Below are 21,150 nucleotides of genomic sequence, written 5' to 3'. Positions count from 1 at the left end.
CAGCCTGCCTATGCAGCTGACAAGAACGCAATAAAAGCAAATGAGGAAGCGAATTAAACAATATTATACAGAAAAGTTACGAGGTGTTTCATAACGACCTTTGCAGCGGACGGTTACTGTATTTAGTGGATGCTTGCTACGTGGTTAGTAACGAAACCTCCATCCGTTATCTTACATTACATCTACTATCTTTGCATTGAGAAAAGACATAACCACAAGAGTGTTTATTGCCCTTGGAGCGCTCAACATAACGAAGGTACTATTTAAATATATATATATATATATATATATATATATATATATATATATATATATATATATATATATATATATATATATATATATATATATATATATATATAGATATAGATATATATCTTCTTAAGTTTTCATTAGATAAGATTTCCTCATCATTAGCGTTGCTTCTCGCTCCGATGAAGGCCAATATTACAGGCAAAATGTGCGTGCATATATAGTTTATTGCCCACTGGTATATAAAAAGGAGACTTTGGATATAAAAACGTGCTATCACTCTCATTAAAATGCAATTATACTATCGATTTTTATGCCTGGCGAGTCATAAAATGGCATTTTTGTTTCTATGCATATGCACTGGACTGATGTAGCTAAACTTACCTTTGCCTAAAGTTAAAAGCGCACCGCCATGGAACAGGCGAGAACGGGGGCGGTCTTAATCATTGATCACTTTATTGCTCGCCAGCTCTTATAGTAATTTCGCATGATGAGTAATTAACGCATTGAGGATGCATGTTACTTTTTTCTTTCTTGAAAATAGTTCATTAACAAGGCAGCCTGAAAAGCTGGAGTGCATCAATATTTTTATGTGGTTGGAACACTATACTTAGTTTTACACTGAGGACACGTTTATCCAATTAGTGTCCTTTGTGAAAACCGATTCTGTAGCTCCTTCTATTATCCACGGATACATTTTTGTTTTGTTTTTGACAGCACAACCAAAGCTACAGAGCTGGAGCACGCCCTCTTTTCCTAGGCAGCTAAACATAGTTCCTAAGTGCAGCTTCTAATAGTGTTGTCTTTAAACTTGGTAGTTTGATGAGACAGTGAGGCGGCTTTCCTGTAGACTGCGACCCCCGGGTCGGGGTAGAGTCACTGCAAGAAGCTTCGCCCAGTGACTCTAGGTGCGGGATGCGAGAGGAGTGCCACCCGGTGCCAGGCGTGAGAAGTGCTGGCTACGCATGCGTAAATGAATGCGTATTTGTTATGTAACCAGTGGCGACTATTTAGATTTTATTAGACTTCCCATTCTTGCTTCTCCGGGAAAGACAGTGGGGCGCAGCAGATGAGGAAAAAAAGTACAGAATTAGACGTCTCTTATTAAACCAAGGAGCGCTACGCTCGAAGATCAAAAGAAGCAGCCGACAGCAGTATCCGCGTCAGTCGCAGAAATACGAGAGGTCTCGTCCCGAGGACGTGAGCTCAGAAAATATACAAGAAAAGCTCCAGGTCTTCACTGCCGTATTCCTTCGAGCACGTTCTTTCTTCCACGCTGACGAAAGGCGCGCTCATATTTCACCTCCGCGCTATGCTAGCGCGCACTGCGCTCACGGCGGGAGAGGGGACCTCACAAAGAACAAGACAACCCTGAGTTTCGCACGCACCCAATCGGTTCCCAAGACAGGCTTGTCGTCGATGTACGGCGGGAAAGATCTCGTCTCCGTCCGCGGTGCTGCAGCGGTTGAAAATGAATTCCCTGCGGAATGGGAGGAAAGATGGTGGCTGGACTCGTCTCGTCCACAGCACCGTTGCGGGAGTGCCCCCCCCCCCCCTCATCCTCCTCCTCTCTCTATACCAGTGCGCGTCGTCTCCTTCGGGACCCCCCGCCAACACCACGATGGCCAACAACATGACCAAGGAAACGGGAACAGGGAGGGAGGGGTTTTGTTTCGTGTGTTGTCTTCCGGCTCGCTGCCGTCTCCTTCTCAAGATTATAAATCAGGACTGTAAGGTTGGGCCCCTGAAGTGGTCTAAGCCAGGCTGCTTACATCTCCCAACTCTCAATCTGGCTATAGAACATTCTATTTGAGAACTGTCGGAATATCCACTCTATGTGATAAAAATATGGTGCAGAAAATGAGCATCTGTAACTGTTACGCGGGCTGGAAACAATTTTAATGCATATTAAACGTCTAAAACTTATAAAAATTGGATTTCTAACTGTATTAAGCGGCAATTCACTGCGACATTTTCAGTCACCCTTGATGTTTCGGATTCCAATGTTTTTGTTCGGAGAGACTGTTTGCTTCACGCCTTACTCTTCGTAGGCAAACCTCAATTACAACAATGGAAAACAGCTGTAGACACTACCGAAAGCTCCAGGACAAGTTCAGTTGTCAAAGACGACGCGCCTACAAAACGAAATCGTCATCGCAACACGATCGTGCGACAATAAATGAGTTATTATAGGATTAGTTGGTGATTACCGGAAAGCAAGAAGTTGTCCCGAGTGAAATGGTTTGGATCAAACGACCATGATCAAGGCCACTTTTTTTCAACGCTCAGTATTTTAATCAGTAGCTTTCGTCGGGCAACGTCTTCTGGTTCCGTTAGAAAAGACAGAATGGCATCGTGCTGGCTTTGTAGCGAGAAGGCACACAAAATTTAGCGCAGTAAAACGTCTTTGACGTCGCCATGTCGTTTTTTTTTCCTTCGCGCGTCGGCGCCACGACGATTCGAGCACATAGAAGCCATTTTATAGCGCATAAGCAACTGAAAACTGAAGCGCGTTGCTATGCTGCAGCTGAATTGGCGTTTTCTGGAGCAGGTCACTTGATGGCGAGGAATGATCTGGAATTGCGAATTACTGAGTCTGACCAAATTGCCTGACTCAGCTACCGCCACATCCCGCGGAGTGAGTGTGTGCGTGGAATGGAGACAGGAAGGACAAAGACGCTGCTGCGTTGTACGCAGTAGTGTTTCGAGACGCCGCTGGGAAAGCGCTGAAAAAAGAAAGCAGAGCGCGCGGAAAGGACCACTTGTGTTTTGGCGGCGTCCGTAAACATTCAAACAATACGTTCAGCGCTTCCATCTCCACTCACTTTTATATCATTTGTTCTCTTACTGTTGTAATCAGATGCGCGATGTTAGCCTTCTCAGGTTCGGTCTTCAACAGCACAGTCGCACAACATAGTATTGCGTAGGTTACAGCCAGTCAGAATCTAAGCATACATCCTGATATAAGATTGTTCCCTGCGATCCATTGGGAGAGAGCTAAGCTACGCGTACGATGCAGACACAGGCTCTCAAAAAAAGTAGGTTCGAGCCCCTGGTGTTTTAATTATTGCTTGGAACGATTGCTAAATCTCCACTGTTTTCTGTGAGAAGCCCACGCGGGATTGTCTTCTTACAACTCTCGTTGAGGAAAGAAAATGATAAAATGAGAAATTTTTGTGTATTTTTGAGTGGTCTTTTTTCTTCCACCTGTCTCTCTCAGCTCATTCTTATGATGATACCGTCTGTCTCGATGCTATCAAGTGTCACGAGATACGTTGAGAGCATCGACATTCGATAAGGAATCAAAGGTATTACGAGAAAAGCTGGGTAGTTCTCTAAGCTGGAAAGAGTGAAAATATAAACGAGAGTGGAATCCTGGGCAAGGAGGAGGGATCTAAATCCACTCCTTCTTTCATCCAATCAGAACGGAAACGACCGATCGCAGACAACTTCGCCCACCGGGTGGCTCGAGATGTTCTTCGTTAGCAAGGAGGAAACTGAATGACAAAAAGGAAAGCCCGCAGAAAATGTCATTTGGAATTGGGCTCACCGCGGTTTTCCTTATCGCGCAGAGGCCTCTAAATTGCGAGTAAATAAGTAAAAGCTTGGAGAAGGAGCACGCGTGTGAGGGAGGGAGGTAGAGGTGTGTGTGTGTGTGTGTTGGGGGTGGGGGGTGTTGAAAAAACTGCGCTGCTGTGATGGGCACTCAGCTTAGTTCTGTCACAGCACACTGCGCTGTAGTGGCCGTTATTCCCGACGGAGGAAGCCATTAGGCAGTCGCCTCCACCTTTTCCCCTTCATGCGCTTTCAACACCGCGAAATCATGCTCCGCGCGCTGTTAGCGAAGTGACAGCGGTGCCTCCCGCATCGCTTCATCATTATAGGGAAAAAAGCAAAATAGAAAGATTGTCGCCGCAAGAAGGTGACGTTCTTGTTTTTTTCCCCACCTGGAAGAGAAAGGAATAGAGAGATAAGCGAGTGCCGTGCGCTCCAACGTGTCGGCGAACGCATGAGGCGCTGCTATGTATGGAGACGGGAAATCTGTCCAAAAATATTAATGCTCTCCATCTTGTTCGCACTTCATGAAAAGAAGAAGAGTGCGTTTTGTCAAGAACGATGAAACAAGGGAATTTAATGACATTGACATAACATCGACGACGTGACTGCGGGTGTATTTTGAACTTCAGTGGACTGTGTCAAACACTTGTTATCTTAGACTTAAATATGGTCGGAAGAAAAAAAAGTGCACAGTGTACCATGATATACCGAATATAAGCCACATTCAGGTAGAAGAAAAGTAAAATGTAAAATGATATTCGTCATCTTAGTAATAGTTGTTCGGTAAATCAAGGAGAAGAAAACAAATTACTTTGAAAACTATGGAGTGCTTACAGTGAAATCTTAATGATACAATCCCTGCTGGTCCAAAGTTTTGGATGATATGTGTTTTAAAATAGCTCTTGCGCCATTACTAAGACCACAACTCATGTTTCGCTATGATGAGAAAACTTTCTCGGGCAGTGGTGGATTCTGCGATATGTCCTCGAGCAGCTCGAACGCCAGCGCGGTCGCAAACGGTCAGAAAAGAAAAACCGAGAAAGAGCAGATGGGCAAATATCTAGTACGGCTGAGCTGCGTTCCTGGATTGACGCCTGAATGGAAAGCGGCGATGAGTATAGAGATGGCATGCACCCCCCCCCCCCCCCCCCTCGTTGTGTGTGGTTAAACGAAATCCTTCTCTCAATATTTTTTCAGCAAGTGTGAACTTCTCAGGTCTCGGAACAGAAGCATGAGATAGAATGATCGGACCGTGGCCTTGATACATTGCAAAATCCGGGGGCGCTAAGTTTTCGTTATGCGCTGACAATGTGTTAGCATTAGACCTTCTCGCTTATAACTGCTCGCCGCAGTCAACGCACCTTGCGCTTAACTGGTAGCCGTAAGCGATGTGCCTTGGATGTCGTTGTTTTTATAACCTTTCATTCGCTCGTTCTGCGCTATAAATGTTTGCGAAGGCCACTAAGAGAAAATTAGTTTTAAGGAAAGGAAAGCTTCAGATCCCTGTCTGGAAGGCGCCCTGAGTGATGGGACAAAGGAAGAAAGAGGGGGAAGGAGGAATAAAGTGCCGTAGTAGAGGATTAAGAATGAGTTGGATCGCCTGGGGTTCTGCGGCACGACCCGGACCACATTTTTTGCAGTTGCTTTGACGTGCTAATCGACGGAGTGGCGGTGGTGGCGTCCAGCCGAGGCAAATGTCCAAGCGTTATGTAAAGGACGATCTGTTGCCAACCCATCTTCTTCGGCATGTGTCGAGCCCTGGTCGCTCAGGTCGCCACACATAAAGCCAGTCACCAGACAAAGAATGGCGAGTGCACTGCTGCTCGAAAATAAAAGCTAATAAATAAAAAGTGGCAATTAGGGAGGCTCCCTAAGACTCGAGGGTAGCTACCATCATCTATGAACTGGCGCAGAAAACGCCACGCGTTTCCTGCAGTTCATTTCACGCTCACATCGACACTCGACGACGAGGCAATCTGTAAATTTCTGATGGTCCAGATTACGAGGACCATTCGGTGTAAAACTTCACTACAGGAGACGAATACCTGTAAAGTTAAATAGATCCACGCACCATTTATAAAGAGAAAGAGACTTGGCGCACACGATGCCTTATTGTAGCTTTCTGGTCCGATCGAATATATATCCACGTTCACAGAACCTTAGCTTCCGTTGCGGTCCTGTGCCCAAATCATCATAGTGCCATTCGCAGAAAGCTATGCGGCTTTCAATGGCAACTGATTTGCGAGCAGTCGTCTAGAATTACATGGTAGCTTTTGCTTTTGGTAGCTTTTTCAGTTCCTCGCGGAATACCTCGCCCTATTGCATGCGTTATCCGTAGACTACGTTTAAATGTGGCATTCACGCGCAAATACTTGCACGTAATAGGACAAGCGGACTCCCCGGAATGTACCACATGTGGCGTGCTAGAGACTATAGAACATGTTTTAGTGGCGTGTCCAGCGTATGCACGTGAAAGACTCATACTCGCATCTGCTCTGACGCATATGGACACAACGCTCCTCTCTGAGGATTTGATCCTCGGCGCTTGGCCAGATAGTTTTAGAACTGTAAAGGCAACGCGAGCGCTCTCACGCTTTTTGAGCGACACGGACCTTGTCTCGCGTTTGTGATGTCAGAAAGTGTGCCTTTTTTTTAAAGTAGTTTTTCATCTGCCTCCTCCCATCATCATCGTCCCCCATCGTGACCTTGTTTTATCTCCTCTTCCCGTCCCCTAGAGCAGAGTAGCAGGCGAGATATTTATTTTTCAGGCCAACCTCTCTGCCTTTCCTATCAATAAACCCTCTCTCTCTTTGCTGTGCCAACGAAGCCCTGATATTCCTTATAACTTTATATTTCTTATTGAACGCCTCCGACGTCTAGGACAGCTAGTCAGACGTATACCTGGTTAACCTCCCTGTTTCTTCTAGTCCTTCCTCCTGCCACCCCCTCCTGCCTCCCCCCCCCCCCTCGTCCCTCCTGTCCCCTCACCCCTTTTCCCCCGTGCAGGATAGCAAACCGGCTATTCGTCTGGTTAACTTCCCTGCCATTGCTCCTCCTCCTCCTCCTCCTGTAACAGCAAAGCTGAAAGAACAAGTACAGAAAGGGACGGGGCAACACGCAAGAGCAGTCTGTGGACTCGCCCATTTGGTCCTTCTTCCTTTGGCTGTGTTGTAAAAATGGAGCAAAAATTCAGCTCCCTTCTTAAAAACATACCTGGTGTGTGCGGAGGCTACTCGGCAAGGAACAAGGTGTGGACAGTGTGATATTCATATATATAAATATTCTTATTCTTGTTATATCTGTAAGTGAACAAAACAAAAGAAATGTGAGAGAAAAACGAAAAATATGTTAGGAAATTCTGGGCATCAGATCGAGGGTACATCAACGAGCGCTATTCCTATCAGCACTGCGGAAGCTACACGCCTTTAGATAATTGAAAGATTTTTTTTTCTGCCAAGCTGTTCGGACACATGCCTATGTTCATGTTGGTATATTCTGTGCATAAGCTTTTGCCTTGTAGTTTTGCGCACGTCGCATTGTGCTTATTTGCCCGTTCTTTGCGGCGAGTCCTCCTCATACGTCTCCTTGCATAATGGATAAGGCCGAGCCATTGGAGGAGGGAGCATAACCATAAAAATTTGACAGGAACGCGAATAACACAAAGACGCTCCCCTCTCTTCTTGCGCTTGAGCGACGGGAGCTCCATGTCGCGGACAGGTGCTCGCAGAACATCTCGCCGTCACCGTCGTCTTGGGCATAGAGTACCCGGGCACTGCGTCTATTTATTAAATTACATTATTCAGTAACATCCGGGAGGCTGCTCCGTCCGTTCGGAGTATGGTCAATAAATAAATACCACAGGAAAGCCTATCCACTGCTTCAGTTATGCTTTTGCAATGCAACCTGCGCTAGTGGCAGCGAGACAGTTCGTGGTCATTCTATCTTGTCGGTGTTTTATTGGTGTTTCGTTATGTTCAAGAATCAGTCGTCAAATTGTGCTGACGGTCTCTATGTTTTGTTCTGCTTACAAGTTGTACCTTTTCGATTCTATAATAAAACACGCTTGCGGCGCCTGTTTGCTTAGCTGCCGATTTCTGAGTTTTTATGATTCACACAACTTCCACGGCGCTGCTGAAAGACCTTTTATGGAAAGGCGATACGCTTCGCCGAAAGGTTAAACATTCAAAGCTGCGGCGACGCCACAACACAGTGTGGCTCGAAGGTGTAACACATTTGAGCATCACCCGCTTTTGTGGCTACAAGTGAAAGTTGCCAAACTGATACAGACTAATGAGGTGTGAGGTGGAGGAATGAGGTGTAAGGCATTATTATGCACGGATTACCACGTGCTATGCTCCAATGACTGAAAATAATTTATAACTGAATTTCTTTCTTGTGCTGTTTCGGTCTCACTAGCTGAACGATGACTGTGACTTCGGGGAGAGGTTGTGGGTCGTGTAGGGCGTGAAGGACTGCAATGTAATTGGTGCTTCTACATTTGTTGTCATTCCTGCTCTTGAAGAAGGCTGGCTTCAGCACTGCAGTAAACTAAAACGATAAAGCAGCAATTATATCGCAGTTTTTCTATGCCTGATATGACCTAAAACCTCTCTTTCACGTCACAGCTCTCGTTCGGCTGTTGAAACTGGAACAGCATCACAGAAGTATTCGACTGTAAATTTTTTAGTGGTTGTAGGCGAGTATCACGTGGTGATTCGTGCATGGTAGTGTCTTCCGCATCATTATAAAAAGAAAATATGCCACTAGAATGAAGTCTCTATGCTCCCTTAACGTGCACTGGCATCGCACAGTGCACGGTCCCCTGGAGTTTCGCCTCCGTCGGGGTTCGACCGCCGCAGGCAGGATGAAACCCGTGACCTGAAAGACGCGGGTTCGATGCTGGCCGTGGCGGTTGAGTTTCGATGGAGGCGAGGTTCTGGAGTCCCGTGTACTGTGATGTCAGTGCATCGTAAAGAACACCAGGTGGTGGAAATTTCCTGAGCCCTTCGCTATGGCATCCCTCATAGCCTGAGTCACTTTGCGACAGTAAACCACCATAAACCATAAAACTTTCAACAAGGAACTGCCGTAATTTCATTGGGTAACTAGTGCCATGCCTTTTCCGCTTCTTCGACATACACATGGGCACTGCCGTATTGCTGCACCGCAGCTACGCTTCAATTTTGGCAAGTGCAAGCCAGCCTAGAACTCGTGCTGCACTTCTTGAACTAGTACAGAAAGTGCAGCCAGATGGAAGAGACCTTATGATTATGTGGCTATTTCCTTTGCATTGGGTGGGCGACAGTTTTTGTCCTAGCCATTACATAGAAAGAAGAAACAAAAGGAAACGTGGAAGCATTCACTATTAAGACAACAGCTTTCACCTGCAGATCCCAAATGAACAAAGCCTGCCTGTATAGTGAACAAAACGACTAGGCTGTCACGGATGTAGCAAATTATAATTTTGAAGGTGGGCCTCCTGCTGTGAAACTGGCAACGTTTGTGCCCCTAGAGGCAAGCAGTGGCGAGAGGCGAGAAGCCACAGACGAATATATGTAGTACAGGTAGCTGAACGAGGAAGTAGTTCCCATAATTGAAGAATACATGGAAAGACAAGGACAAGACATGTTTGTGTTCTTCCTTCTATGTTCGTCGTTTTGTTTTCACAAGTTAGGAGTAGATCTTCGTAGTAGATCTTCGTTGTGGGGAGGGGGTTGTTCATCTTGAGACATGTAGCCCAAAGTTGCAGCGATGGCGTAGAGGTAGAGCATCCGCCTCGCGTGCAAGGGTACCGGGGTTCGAATCTTCGTGCCGCGCAATTCTCCACCGGTTTAAAAAAAAAAAGAAAATCCGCGTGTCGATGGAATTGCCTAACCAGGCCAGGAGTGCGGCCTGATCTCGGTGACCACAACCGACAACGCACTCTCTCACAAGAGCAGGATTTGGCCACCCTGGTGTAGTACTTGGCCACAACCTTCTATAATCAAACCAATTAACCCTCGGCCCTCAGTCCCCAGCGGCTGCGCAGCAACTGACCACGGCGGCGGTCAGACCTGTGACGCAGCGGAGGGTGCTAAGAATCTCTGGCTCCGGACAGGCCGCCATTGGAATATGAACCTGGCCACGTTTAACGCTAGAACTTTAGCTAGTGAGGCTAGCCTAGCAGTGCTGCTCGAGGAACTAGCGGGAATTAATGGGATGTGATAGGGCTTAGCGAAGTTAGGAGGGCAGGTGAGGCGTATACAGCACTAAAGGACGGGCACATACTGCGCCATCGCGGATTAGAGGATAGACGAGAACTAGGTGTGGGCTTCCTCATTAATAAGGATATAGCTGGCAACGTAGAGGAGCTCTATAGTATTAACGAGAGGGTAGCAGCTATAGTAATTAGGCTGAATAGAAGGTACAAGTTGAAAGTGGTGCAGGCCTACGCACCCACGTCCAGCCATGATGACCAGACCGTTGAAAGTTTCTAGGAGGACGTAGAACCGGCAATGAATAAAGCAAAATCGCAGTACACTGTACTGATGGGCGACTTCAATGCGAAGATGGGAAAGAAGCAGGCTCACGACCATGCGGTAGGTGAATATGGGATAGGCTCTAGAAATAGCAGGGGAGAGTTATTAGCCGAATTCGCGGATAGAAATAATTTACGGATCATGAATACCTTCTTCCGCAAACGAGAAAACAGGAAGTGGACCTGGAAAAGCCCCAATAGTGAAACTAAACATGAAATCGACTTCATACTATGCGCTAAACCTGGCATCATTCAGGATGTGGGCGTCCTCGGAAAGGTGCGCTGTAGCGACCACAGAATGGTAAGGTCTAGAATTAGCCTAGACTTGAAGAGGGAACGGAAGAAGCTAGCGAAGAAGAAGACCATTAACGAGTTAACCGTAAGAGGGAAAGCACAGGAGTTTCGGATAGCGCTGCAAAACAGATATTCGGCTTTAACTGAGGAAGACGATCTTGATGCTCATACAATGAACGATAATCTGACATCAATAATTACGGAGTGCGCAGTTGAAGTAGGCGGTAGGACAGTGCGACAGGATACCGGGAAGCTATCTCAGATGACGAAAGATCTGATTAAGAAGCGCCAAAGCATGAGGGCGTCTAACCCTACCGACAGAATAGAACTAGCACAGCTATCAAAGTTAATAAATAAGCGCAAGGTAGGCGACATAAGGAAGTTTAATATGGAGAGAATCGAGCATGCTCTAAAGAACGGAGGTAGCCTAAAAGCAGTGAAGAGGAAACTAGGCGTAGGTAAAAACCAGATGTATGCATTAAGAGACAAGCAGGGCAATCTCATTAGCAATATGGATAAGATAGTTAACGTAGCCGAAGAGTTCTACGCAGACATGTACAGTAGCCAATGTAATAAGAGCGTTAATGAGAAAGACAGCAATGCACAGCAATGCGTCATCCCGCCAGTAACGAAAGATTTTATTTAGAACATACTGCAGGCCTACAGTAGGCCAAAGCAGGAGGGGCGAGTACATAATATATGAAAAAAGAACAGGTTTAGCAAAATTGAAAAAATGTTAAATACAAGTTGTAACACAAAATACAGCAATAAATACAAGGCTCAGATGCAAAATACAAAAAGTGAACGAAAAAAACGGCCCTCAAATTAAATGCTGTGAAGAAAACATTGAGTCAAAAGAATCAGCTCTGGTTAAGAGATCTGGCGAACACCTGTTCCACTCCTCAATGGTGCGTGGAAAAAATGAGTATTTAAAGGCGTTAATCCTAGCACTGTAAGGGGTTAATGATTGTGTATGATGATTTCGTGTTTGGCGCGTAGTGTTAGGTTTAAGGAAGGGGTCTGCATTCATAGACAGTTTATGGTTTTTTAGTAAGCAAAGTAGTTTCAGTCTTTGAATTTTCCGGCGCAGCTGTAATGTTTCAATACCGTGAGTGTGCATGAGGGTCGTTGGTGAGTCAGTTACACGATACTTTGAAAAAATAAAACGGACGGCTTTGCGTTGAATCATTTCAAGGGCCTCGATGTTACGTTGAGTGTAGGGATCCCAGACGGTGCACGCATATTCTAGTGATGGCCTTATTATTGAAAAGTAGGTTAATTTTTTAAGTTCAGGTGGGGCAAGTTTTAGTTTATGTCTAAGAAGGCTGAAGTAAAGAAAGCCTTAGAAGCAATGAAAAGGGGAAAACCAGCTCGGGAGGATCAGGTAACAGCAGATCTGTTGAAGGATGGAGGGGACATCGTGCTGGAAAAACTAGCCACCCTGTATACGCAATGCCTTATGACCTCGACTGTACCAGAAGCTTGGAAGAATGCAAACATTATCTTAACTCATAAGAAGGGAGACGCCAAGGACTTGAAAAATTACAGCCCGATAAGCTTACTATCCGTTGCCTGCAAAGTATTTACTAAGGTAATCGCTAATAGAGTCAGGGCAACGTTAGACTTCAATTAACCAAATGATCAAGCAGGCTTTCGTAAAGGATATTCCACAATAGATCATATTCACACTATCAATCAGGTGATAGAGAAATGTGCAGAATATAACTAACCTCTATATATAGCTTTCATTGATTATGAGAAATCATTCGACTCAGTGGAAACCTCAGCAGTCATACAGGCATTGCGTAATCAGGGGGTAGAAGAGCCTTATGTCAAAATACTGGAAGATATATATAGCAACTGCACAGCTACTATAGTCCTCCATAAAGTCAGCAATAAAATTTCAATAAGGAAGGGCGGCAGGCAAGGAGACACGATCTCGCCAATGCTGTTCACCGCATGTTTGCAGGAGGTATTTCGAGGCCTGAATTGGGAACAGTCGGGAATAAGAATAAATGGAGAATACCTAAATAATCTGCGATTCGCTGATGACATTGCCTTGCTGAGTCACTCAGAAGGTGAACTGCAAATCATGATCAATGAGTTAGACGGGCAGAGCAGATCGATGGGTCTAAAAATTAACATGCAGAAAACCAAGGTAATGTTCAACAGCTTAGCAAGGGAACAACAGTTCACAATTGGCAGCGAGAGCCTAGAAGTTGTGAAGGAATACGTCTACTTAGAGCAGGTAGTGGCAGCTGATCAGGCTCATGAGAGGGAGATAACTAGATGGATAAGAATGGGGTGGAGCGCATATGGCAAATTCTCTCAGATCATGAGTGGCAGTTTACCAATTTCCCTCAAGAGGAAAGTGTACAACAGCTTTATCTTACCGGTACTCACCTACGGGGCAGAAACGTGGAGGCTAACGAAAAGAGTTCAGCTTAAGTTAAGGACCACGCAGCGAGCCATGGAAAGAAAAATGATAGGTGTAACGTTAAGAGACCGGAAGCGGGCAGAGTGGGTGAGGGAACAAACACGGGTTAATGACATCCTAGCCGAAATCAAGAGAAAGAAATGGGCTTGGGCAGGGCATGTAATGCGAAGGCAAGATAACCGCTGGTCCTTAAGGGTAACGGAGTGGATTCCAAGAGAAAGTAAGCGTAGCAGGGGGCGGCAGAAGGTTAGGTGGGCGGATGAGATTAAGAAGTTTGCAGGCAAAGGGTGGATGCAGCTGGCAAAGGACATGGTTAATTGGAGAGACATGGAAGAGGCCTTTGCCCTGCAGTTGGCTTAGTAAGGCTGATGATGATGATGATGAATCTATTAATTTGTTGAGGAAAAAATTCATTTCCTTTTGCTTCTATAACAGAGCACCTGGCAGCTCCCCTGATCTTCTTTTACAGTCTTCACCAGTGTAAGCACTGCTTGTTGCGACCAAGTTTCTCACAATCTTAACACTTCTGCGAGATGCATAAAACCCTGTGAGAAAAATAGGCTTTTTTAAAAATATTTTCAAAGTGTTCTTGAAGATCATCAACTGGTAAGATATCCCTACATTCTAATTCGATGGCAGTTCCATCGTAGCTGTCTGCACGCTTCGCAGTCCGCTTTGCGCGTCAGGACCTTTGCGGCAAAGGCGGAACAATTGTATTATACAGCTGGACAACGTGGGTCCTAGAACCAAATTTTCAAAGAGCTTAATGGTTCCGGAATGTCAGGCGCATAAGTAGCGACTACTTGCTACCAAAGCGTTCAGGTATTCACCCAATGCGGCTCAACCTTTGATCCGGAGAACGTCTTGCAGTGTCGTACAGCCAGCCACAGTTGTTAACAGACTCTAGAAAGCACTGATGGAGTCTGCGTACGCAAACAGATTGAGAAATGTTCAGCTGTCTTCCACAGTCTTTGAGGCCTAGCGTCTACCTTTCCGTACCTCATTCATCAAGGTATAAAAAAAAACAGGTTACGGCTCTGTGTGGTTTCCTTTCCCAAGAGTAAAGCAAACAGCTAACGCTTGGTATCAGTGGGCTTATACGACGCTCGGAAACGATGAGATTCTGGTCAGGTTTTAATGAGAAATCCCGGCCAAGATCCACTAGACAACTTTACGTAACCTGCACTAATTCCTAGAAAAGAAAATCACCGCCGGTCACAAAGTTCCATTTTCCCTTCAACGTTTGAGCCTGTCTACATTTCCTCCAACCTTTCGAAATCCGGGATCATGGTTTGCGAAAGCAAGCATTAGAGAACTGTGAAATCGGGCTTCGTTCTCAAGAATCCTTGGGCAAATATAGTATTTCTCAACACTTAGCAAGAATGGTCTTTTTATTAATTGGTCAGTGTTTCACTTGCAGTTTCTTTGCAAATTTTTTTACCCTTTCGTCAAGACCGCGTTTAAGCTGGCGTAAAATAAAGCGCACCTACGCGGCCATTCTCCGCCCAGCATCCCCGATAGGTTCTGCACTTGATCCGCGTGTATCTGTACGGTATTGCTCTATTGGATTACGCGATTTCTTTTTTCAATATTGCAAAGTTAGCCCCAATTGGGGCCATAACTGAAAATGTGTGAGAGGCTCCAACGAGCCCCTTGTCTTTAATCTGGTGGCATTGCCGGTTCTGTAGTGTAATGCATCATCGTTAAGCTTCGTTATTTTTACGACAATTCTCTAAGTGGCACCTTATTGCATCGCCCTTGGCAAGATTAGTAGGACTCTAACAGGAAGACAGAATCAGGTTGGCAGCCTTGGCGGTATTTTTTAGGAAATGCAGCGAACGCGGTTAGAAGTGGCGGAACTACATATGCATCCAAGGTTCGGCAAACCAGGCCCTGAATTATTAAAGCGTAGCACTGTATTTTCTGTAGGCACCTCGATGGCACATGAACCTTTCTTCTTGCTTCTGTATGGTATGTTTTGTTCTCGTGTCGCTGGCCGTATTTCAATTTAGGTTACAATATGAATATGGGCTCATTCGAGTAAGGTTTTGTTTTCTTGGCTTTGATGTTTTACTGGTGAAAAAATTTATAATGGGCAGATGAAGATTGCTGAATCGTTCTTGCGCAAATGCAATGTCTCTTAACCGGTCGCGAGAAAAGGTACTTTGTTCCATAAGTTCCCAAATAGGCGAGAGTTGGCTAGAAATATTTACAGTTCTGCCGTGGCTTATCGATATTACTACACCACATGATACAACGATTTCTTCCGCACACGTGTTCTTGAAATGTCCTCCGGAAAGTCAGGTAATCAGCTTCCTCTGCGAGTTGTTCTAGTTGCTCACTCGCATAGGAGCACAGCATCAGGCATTGTCGGCAGTTTGCGCTCGTAACTAAATAGAACGGCATAAAGCCTGTTACTAACTGCTTTGGAGGGCTGTTTCATAAATTAATAAAGGTACTACACTGCCAACCGTACCATTGTTTATATCGATTGAAAAATCCTGCAGTCTGTCTGGTTCCCAAGAACATGGAATGACGCGCATATCTGACGGCGCGCTTTGTGGTCCACATTTCCGCATCCGCATAGCATGCGCTCTTCGTATTGGGGAGTAATTGTGGCAGCACCCCGACATAAGAGCGATTTCACTGCAGTATTTTTTTAGTTCTTCGCTGGATGAATCTTCTAAATTACTCTGAGTGCCATATAAAAGAAACTTTTATTAAACGCTAACGAAAATATACAGGGAGCTGGAAGTAAAGGTGGAATTGAGTCAAGCGTGATCGAGAAAATTTAGTTTGCATGGGCGAAACTCGACCTCCCTTTGTTCTCCTTTCTTGTACGCCCTGAACCATACATACCGATAATTTGCCAGTTAAGAAAGAACTAAAATGTTTGTGACCCAGTTTTCTGTCACGAGACGATTAAGGATTGCTTTTTGCTAGCAAATGTCGAAGAATGAACAATTCTATTTCTAGTGCACATCACAGCCGCGGTACAGCGTGTTTCAGTGTGAAGGTTAGCGAAGGAGAATGAGCAGAAAAGTGGATAAAAGTGAAACGCTTGCCGGGCGCATACCCATCTGGAGTCTCGCCTGAAGTGTTCGGGCATTGGGGGTGTTTGGCGTTCACGTCGGCAGGGGCACTTAGGGCCCGGCTTCTTCGTTCCGTTTCTGCTTCCATAAAGCTGCAAGCTTAAACCTGACTCCTTATTAAAGCCACTGTACGCCTCCGTACAGTACCAGACGCATGGTGGCCTCATTACAGTCGTAGGTAGGCTAGGGGGGGAGGCGGCGGATTCAGTGTCTCAGCTGCCGACGGCAATGCTACCCAGGTTGATGTACCGAAGTGGGTGCTGCGAATTTTCGAAGTTAGCGGTGATCGCAGTCTTCCTTCGAACGCAGGAGGGGAGAAAGGCGCCAATTGAAGGTGGCGCGACAAAGGGTACCTGGGCACGGCGGCTGTGTCGTGTCCATGGAAAATTTCCGTGACGCCTCAGGTCTGCTCTCCTTCTTGGCGCATTCCGCACCAGCTTGAGTTGGAGCGTAAGAATTGTGGAGACTTCTACGCTGTTCCACTATCGGACGACGCAGGTGACTAGAGCAGACTTTCGGCCACGTCACGGAATGCGAAAGGAATACTCTATAGCAGTGTGCAGTTCCCCGAGGTCCTGGTGACCAGACACGATTTGGCCACAGTCGCGGGAGGGTGTGGCGCTGTCACAATCGCATTCCTCAGTCCAGTCGCCACGGCGTGGCAATCCACGCCCGGTCGAAGCGGGGAGGTCCTTCTTTCCCTGCCACTCGAAACACCTCACGCTTGAATGGACTGCTATGGCTGAGAGCGGCAGAATTGAACCTCGTCCCGGGAGGTCAGTGTCACAATGTAGGCATTCGCATCTTTTTTACTGCGGGCGATGCATTATACGGCTGCATTTACAGACCCGCGCATTCTACAGCCTTAGCTGGTATTAGCTGCATGATGGAAGTTGGTTATTGCCCGACAATCAGCGTCTCTGCAGGTGTCAGGGAAATTTTAGCACTTGTACGGCTGCTGGCAAAAAGTTACCGAAGCTTTTTTTTTTACCTCCTGCTCATATATTTCTGTGGGCTGAAGCCTGCGATAGCTATGCTGGAGCAGGATTCCTTTCCTCATTAATATTCCTGTGCCTTCTGTCTGTCAGAGGGATACCAAGATGAAAAAATTAGGTCTCAGGCGTGTATATTTATGTAGCACAAAGGCTGTGGGCCGTTGAAGAAGACGGTATTACTGCGTCATGCATTTCTTGACCTATCTTCATCGAAAAAAATGAGGCAAGAACGATATTTCTTGTTTCAGGAAAGAAAGAACCATCACCCCCTTCCTCTTGCAACCTCCGACAGGTGCACCTGTGCCCAGGATAAGCGCAGGTGCAGAAAAAGAGTGCACACCTTTCCCTCCTCCCCAACAGCTCACATGATTCATTGTGGTCTCATGAGCCTATAGCACATTGGTCCTAGAGGGTTTCATTAGAGTCGCTCGTCGCTGTGCCCGAGTAGACGGGCGGATAGAAGTGCTGAAACCCGCCGGATCATTGATGTGTGAGTCTGGTGAATTTCTAAACCAACAACTGGCTGTGGAATTTCAGAAGCTTTGATGTCATGAAAATTGAGAGATATAGAGAAGGCGAGTGATGTCCTTCAGACAAAGAACATAAAGCGCGGGATGAGAATTTTATTTCCTAGAGCCACTAGCCGGTCTACCCGCAGAGGTGACATGGAAATGTGTAAGATTTAAAAGCCGGAAAACGAGTAATGGGAACGCAAGCAGACTCTAGGCGCTTTCATCCTTGTGTGTGTATGCGTGTGTGTTTCACTGCATGTGCGTGACGTTTGCTGGTGAAAGTTTTAACGGGATGGCGTTAGAGCTGACGTTCAGAGGAAAAGCAGTGCTGTAAGTTTAATTCAGGATTCTTGGGCAGCGATCGTGACGTCACACCACAGTCAGGAAGCAAGAGCTAGGTATGATTGAGTACGGACAGTCGAGGGGTTGGCCGAATGCGAATGGCGCAGCAGTCGCAGCGGGTGGAAAGATTCCACAGCTCTGTGGTTGGCATTTCAAGTCATGTGACAGGGCACATGACGTGGCTGTTTGTGTAGAAGAGCGGTGAAGGAGCGCTTCTCAAAAAGATAGAGGCTCCAAGACGGATGCGTGCGTATATTAAAGGGGCTTGTGGAATTTCCAAGAAGAGCTAGGCGACTTATTAGGCTATTGCTTTCGGCTGTCTAAAGGTTTGTTAGGAATGCAATTTTTTACTCAAGAGCAGCAGTATCTAGCGTGGCTAATGTTGCTCACTTTAAAAGAACCTCGAGGAAAATACGAGATAATTGCTGCAGCTTTACGTAATCTGAGCAAAGCGGAAAACAGAAAAGAAAAGTGTGGCTTTAGATTGTATCTTTCTGTGGCAGTTTCATTTGTCCAAAAATTCTTACCCCGCCAAGGCCGTACTTTGAGAATTGATTGGCCTGTTTATAAAACCTAAACAAGTCCTGAGTCACTGCAACAGGAGAAAAAAAGACAGAACAAAGATTGGCAGGTAGCAGCTGGCGGGTGGAAGCTTCATCCAGAGACAGGACGGTTTTTTCGCTAGCGAGCGTTTCATTGCTAGGGCGAAAAAAGAAATTGTCTATTTCCCGAGCAGCACCTGTTAGCGCACGCATAGCTGATTATTTGCTCTGAAAACCTCAAGCCACAGAGGTTGATAGTAACATGCGCTCACACCCCAAACACGGAAAAAAATAATAAAGAGCAGAACAGCAAAGAACCGGAAATTTCTGATGAGCGAAAGTGTACTATGAAGACAGTGAACCAAGATTGATATAGTGCTTCACGTTTGCGTATGCAGTCGTCCACGTCATTTGTATCCAAAACTAAAAAAAAATGTCTTCTTGCTGCGGTAAGATGCTATATATATAGTTTCACTTGTGATGAGGAATGTCCTGCACTAAACGAAAGCTGAAATGCCTTTATTCTGTACGCCATACATCACTAGAATACTTCAAGCAGGGCCGATTAGTTCGTGCGAAAGCTCGGAGGAAGAGAAAGAAAACACAAAGCTACGGAGACGGAGGAAGCGCTGACTGCCAACTCAAGATTACTTAAACCCAAAGAGTCATGTTTAAATCGAGGCGCCTCTTCCCTTAATAGCACTAGGGTTACATGAAGGATCACGAAAGGATAACCAAAGTCTTGACGACAAAACAGCAGAGCCAAACGAAGAAATTACGGCTAAATGTGGCAACAATAGCGAGCCCGATGGGGAACACTAAAATTGAAAAAAAATGAATAAAACTAATGCACATAAACGTGAAAAAACGAGGTAATGAGTCTAAAGGAAATGCGAAGAATTATCAGAATAGAGAAGGAGATATACAATAACAACTAACAATTGCAGTCAATATAAACCTGTTTATCAAGGAATGCCTTTAGGTGCCATTCCAGAGAACTAAATTCAACGTAATCCCGAAATAGCGGCAAATATGACGTCAAAACCAGCGCCGAACCAAAAGGCCTCTGGAGAAAAATTTTCGATACCGATAACGTCCTGCAAGAAAAATATAAACTCTCCTAGCGCTTCCAGACGGATTAAAACTTGCATCTTAAGAGAACTGAAAACATATTTTCAATTGCATCCCGAAAGCAAATTCCAACCTCGGAAATCGAAAGTGGTTAAATATCCAGAGCGCTTACAATGCAGCATTGCAAGGAACATTCTAGCATGGAGTGCGAGCAATTAGCGACAGGACTGAATTAGGAGCCATTGCGATTCATCGTAAACAAGAGGATTAGCTCCATTCCACGAACTCATCAGGTGCCGGGCGCAACACGTGCCAGGGATTAGGGGATTAAACCAGGGCAGGAGATCTGTACGGATGCTTTAGTACCCGCGTAGGCAACAGTGTGCTCGAGACAATTCGGTCATTCCAGCTCCTATAGGTGGCGCGGCGGCTGTACGACATGGCGGACGAGGCGGTGATGGCGCCAATGCCATAGCGTGCGTCTCTATAGAATAAAAACGGTTTCTTGACGTTGTGGCACCTTTTAATGATATTTTTAGAGTCTAGTTACGCAGCAGTAAATTATTCTTGGTTATTAATAAGATCCTCTGCCTAAGTTCGGCTGCATTACAGGCTCTAAATAAATTTTGATCGATATGAGCATGAAATCACCAGTTCGTAAGTGCCGCAAATTTAACTCCGTTGTAACTTGCGAACTCAGCTTAGTAAAGTGCGACAAACACTTTCAACTGTGATTTTTTGCGCGTTCACTTCCTTGTTCTTTCGATACTTACCCGAAAGCGGAAAGAAACTACTTTAATAACCCATACAGTCTGACGCTATATTTGCTGTCTACACGAGTGCGGCCCTTACCCGCATAAATAGGGTATGTGTATTGATTGCGCGCTGATCTTATAAGGACACAATTGAAAAGAAAATCAGCATTTCGTAACACTGGCCACGGCCCGCGGCTTAATATAACTGCACTTAGCAATTACGGCAGAGATCAGAATCAACCTTTTAATGTTGGGCTGCATCAAACAAGCCAGAAAGATCAAAATCCTTGAGCCTACATTTCGACTGGTGATTGGGCTGCTTGTTTAGGTAAACTGAAATGTTTTACCAGCGGTCTACATTTTATCACGAAGAAATCCCGTTCGGTGCTCCGTAATGTGGGTGGAGCTTTACTGCAGACTTAATTGTGTCCTACTACAGTCCATCTGCAGCGTACGTTGGCCACGTATATATGCGTCAATAGAAAAGGCAATGTAACTGTTGTCTGAAGCGGCAGCCAGAGGGTCATTCGAGTAATACATTTGAAATTAGCGCTAAAAATATGTTTTCGACTAGGGGGAAAAAACGCTGTGATCGAGTGAGCAGACAACAGTTTCCAAGAAGCCTTTGCGGTTATTCATCCACTTTGCGCATTATATCCGGAAATGAAGGTATAATTGTGAAGTTCTTGCCATTCATATCGCTATTTAGCAATAACGTTGTGGCCAGAAAGCCGTGTTCAATCTAGACCAGAATGGACTGAAGCTTGATTAAAAATCTTTGTT

The sequence above is a fragment of the Amblyomma americanum genome, chromosome 2 (genome assembly GCF_052857255.1).
Source record: "Amblyomma americanum isolate KBUSLIRL-KWMA chromosome 2, ASM5285725v1, whole genome shotgun sequence".
Lineage (NCBI taxonomy): Eukaryota > Metazoa > Arthropoda > Arachnida > Ixodida > Ixodidae > Amblyomma > Amblyomma americanum.
This window is presented reverse-complemented; position numbering follows the sequence as displayed.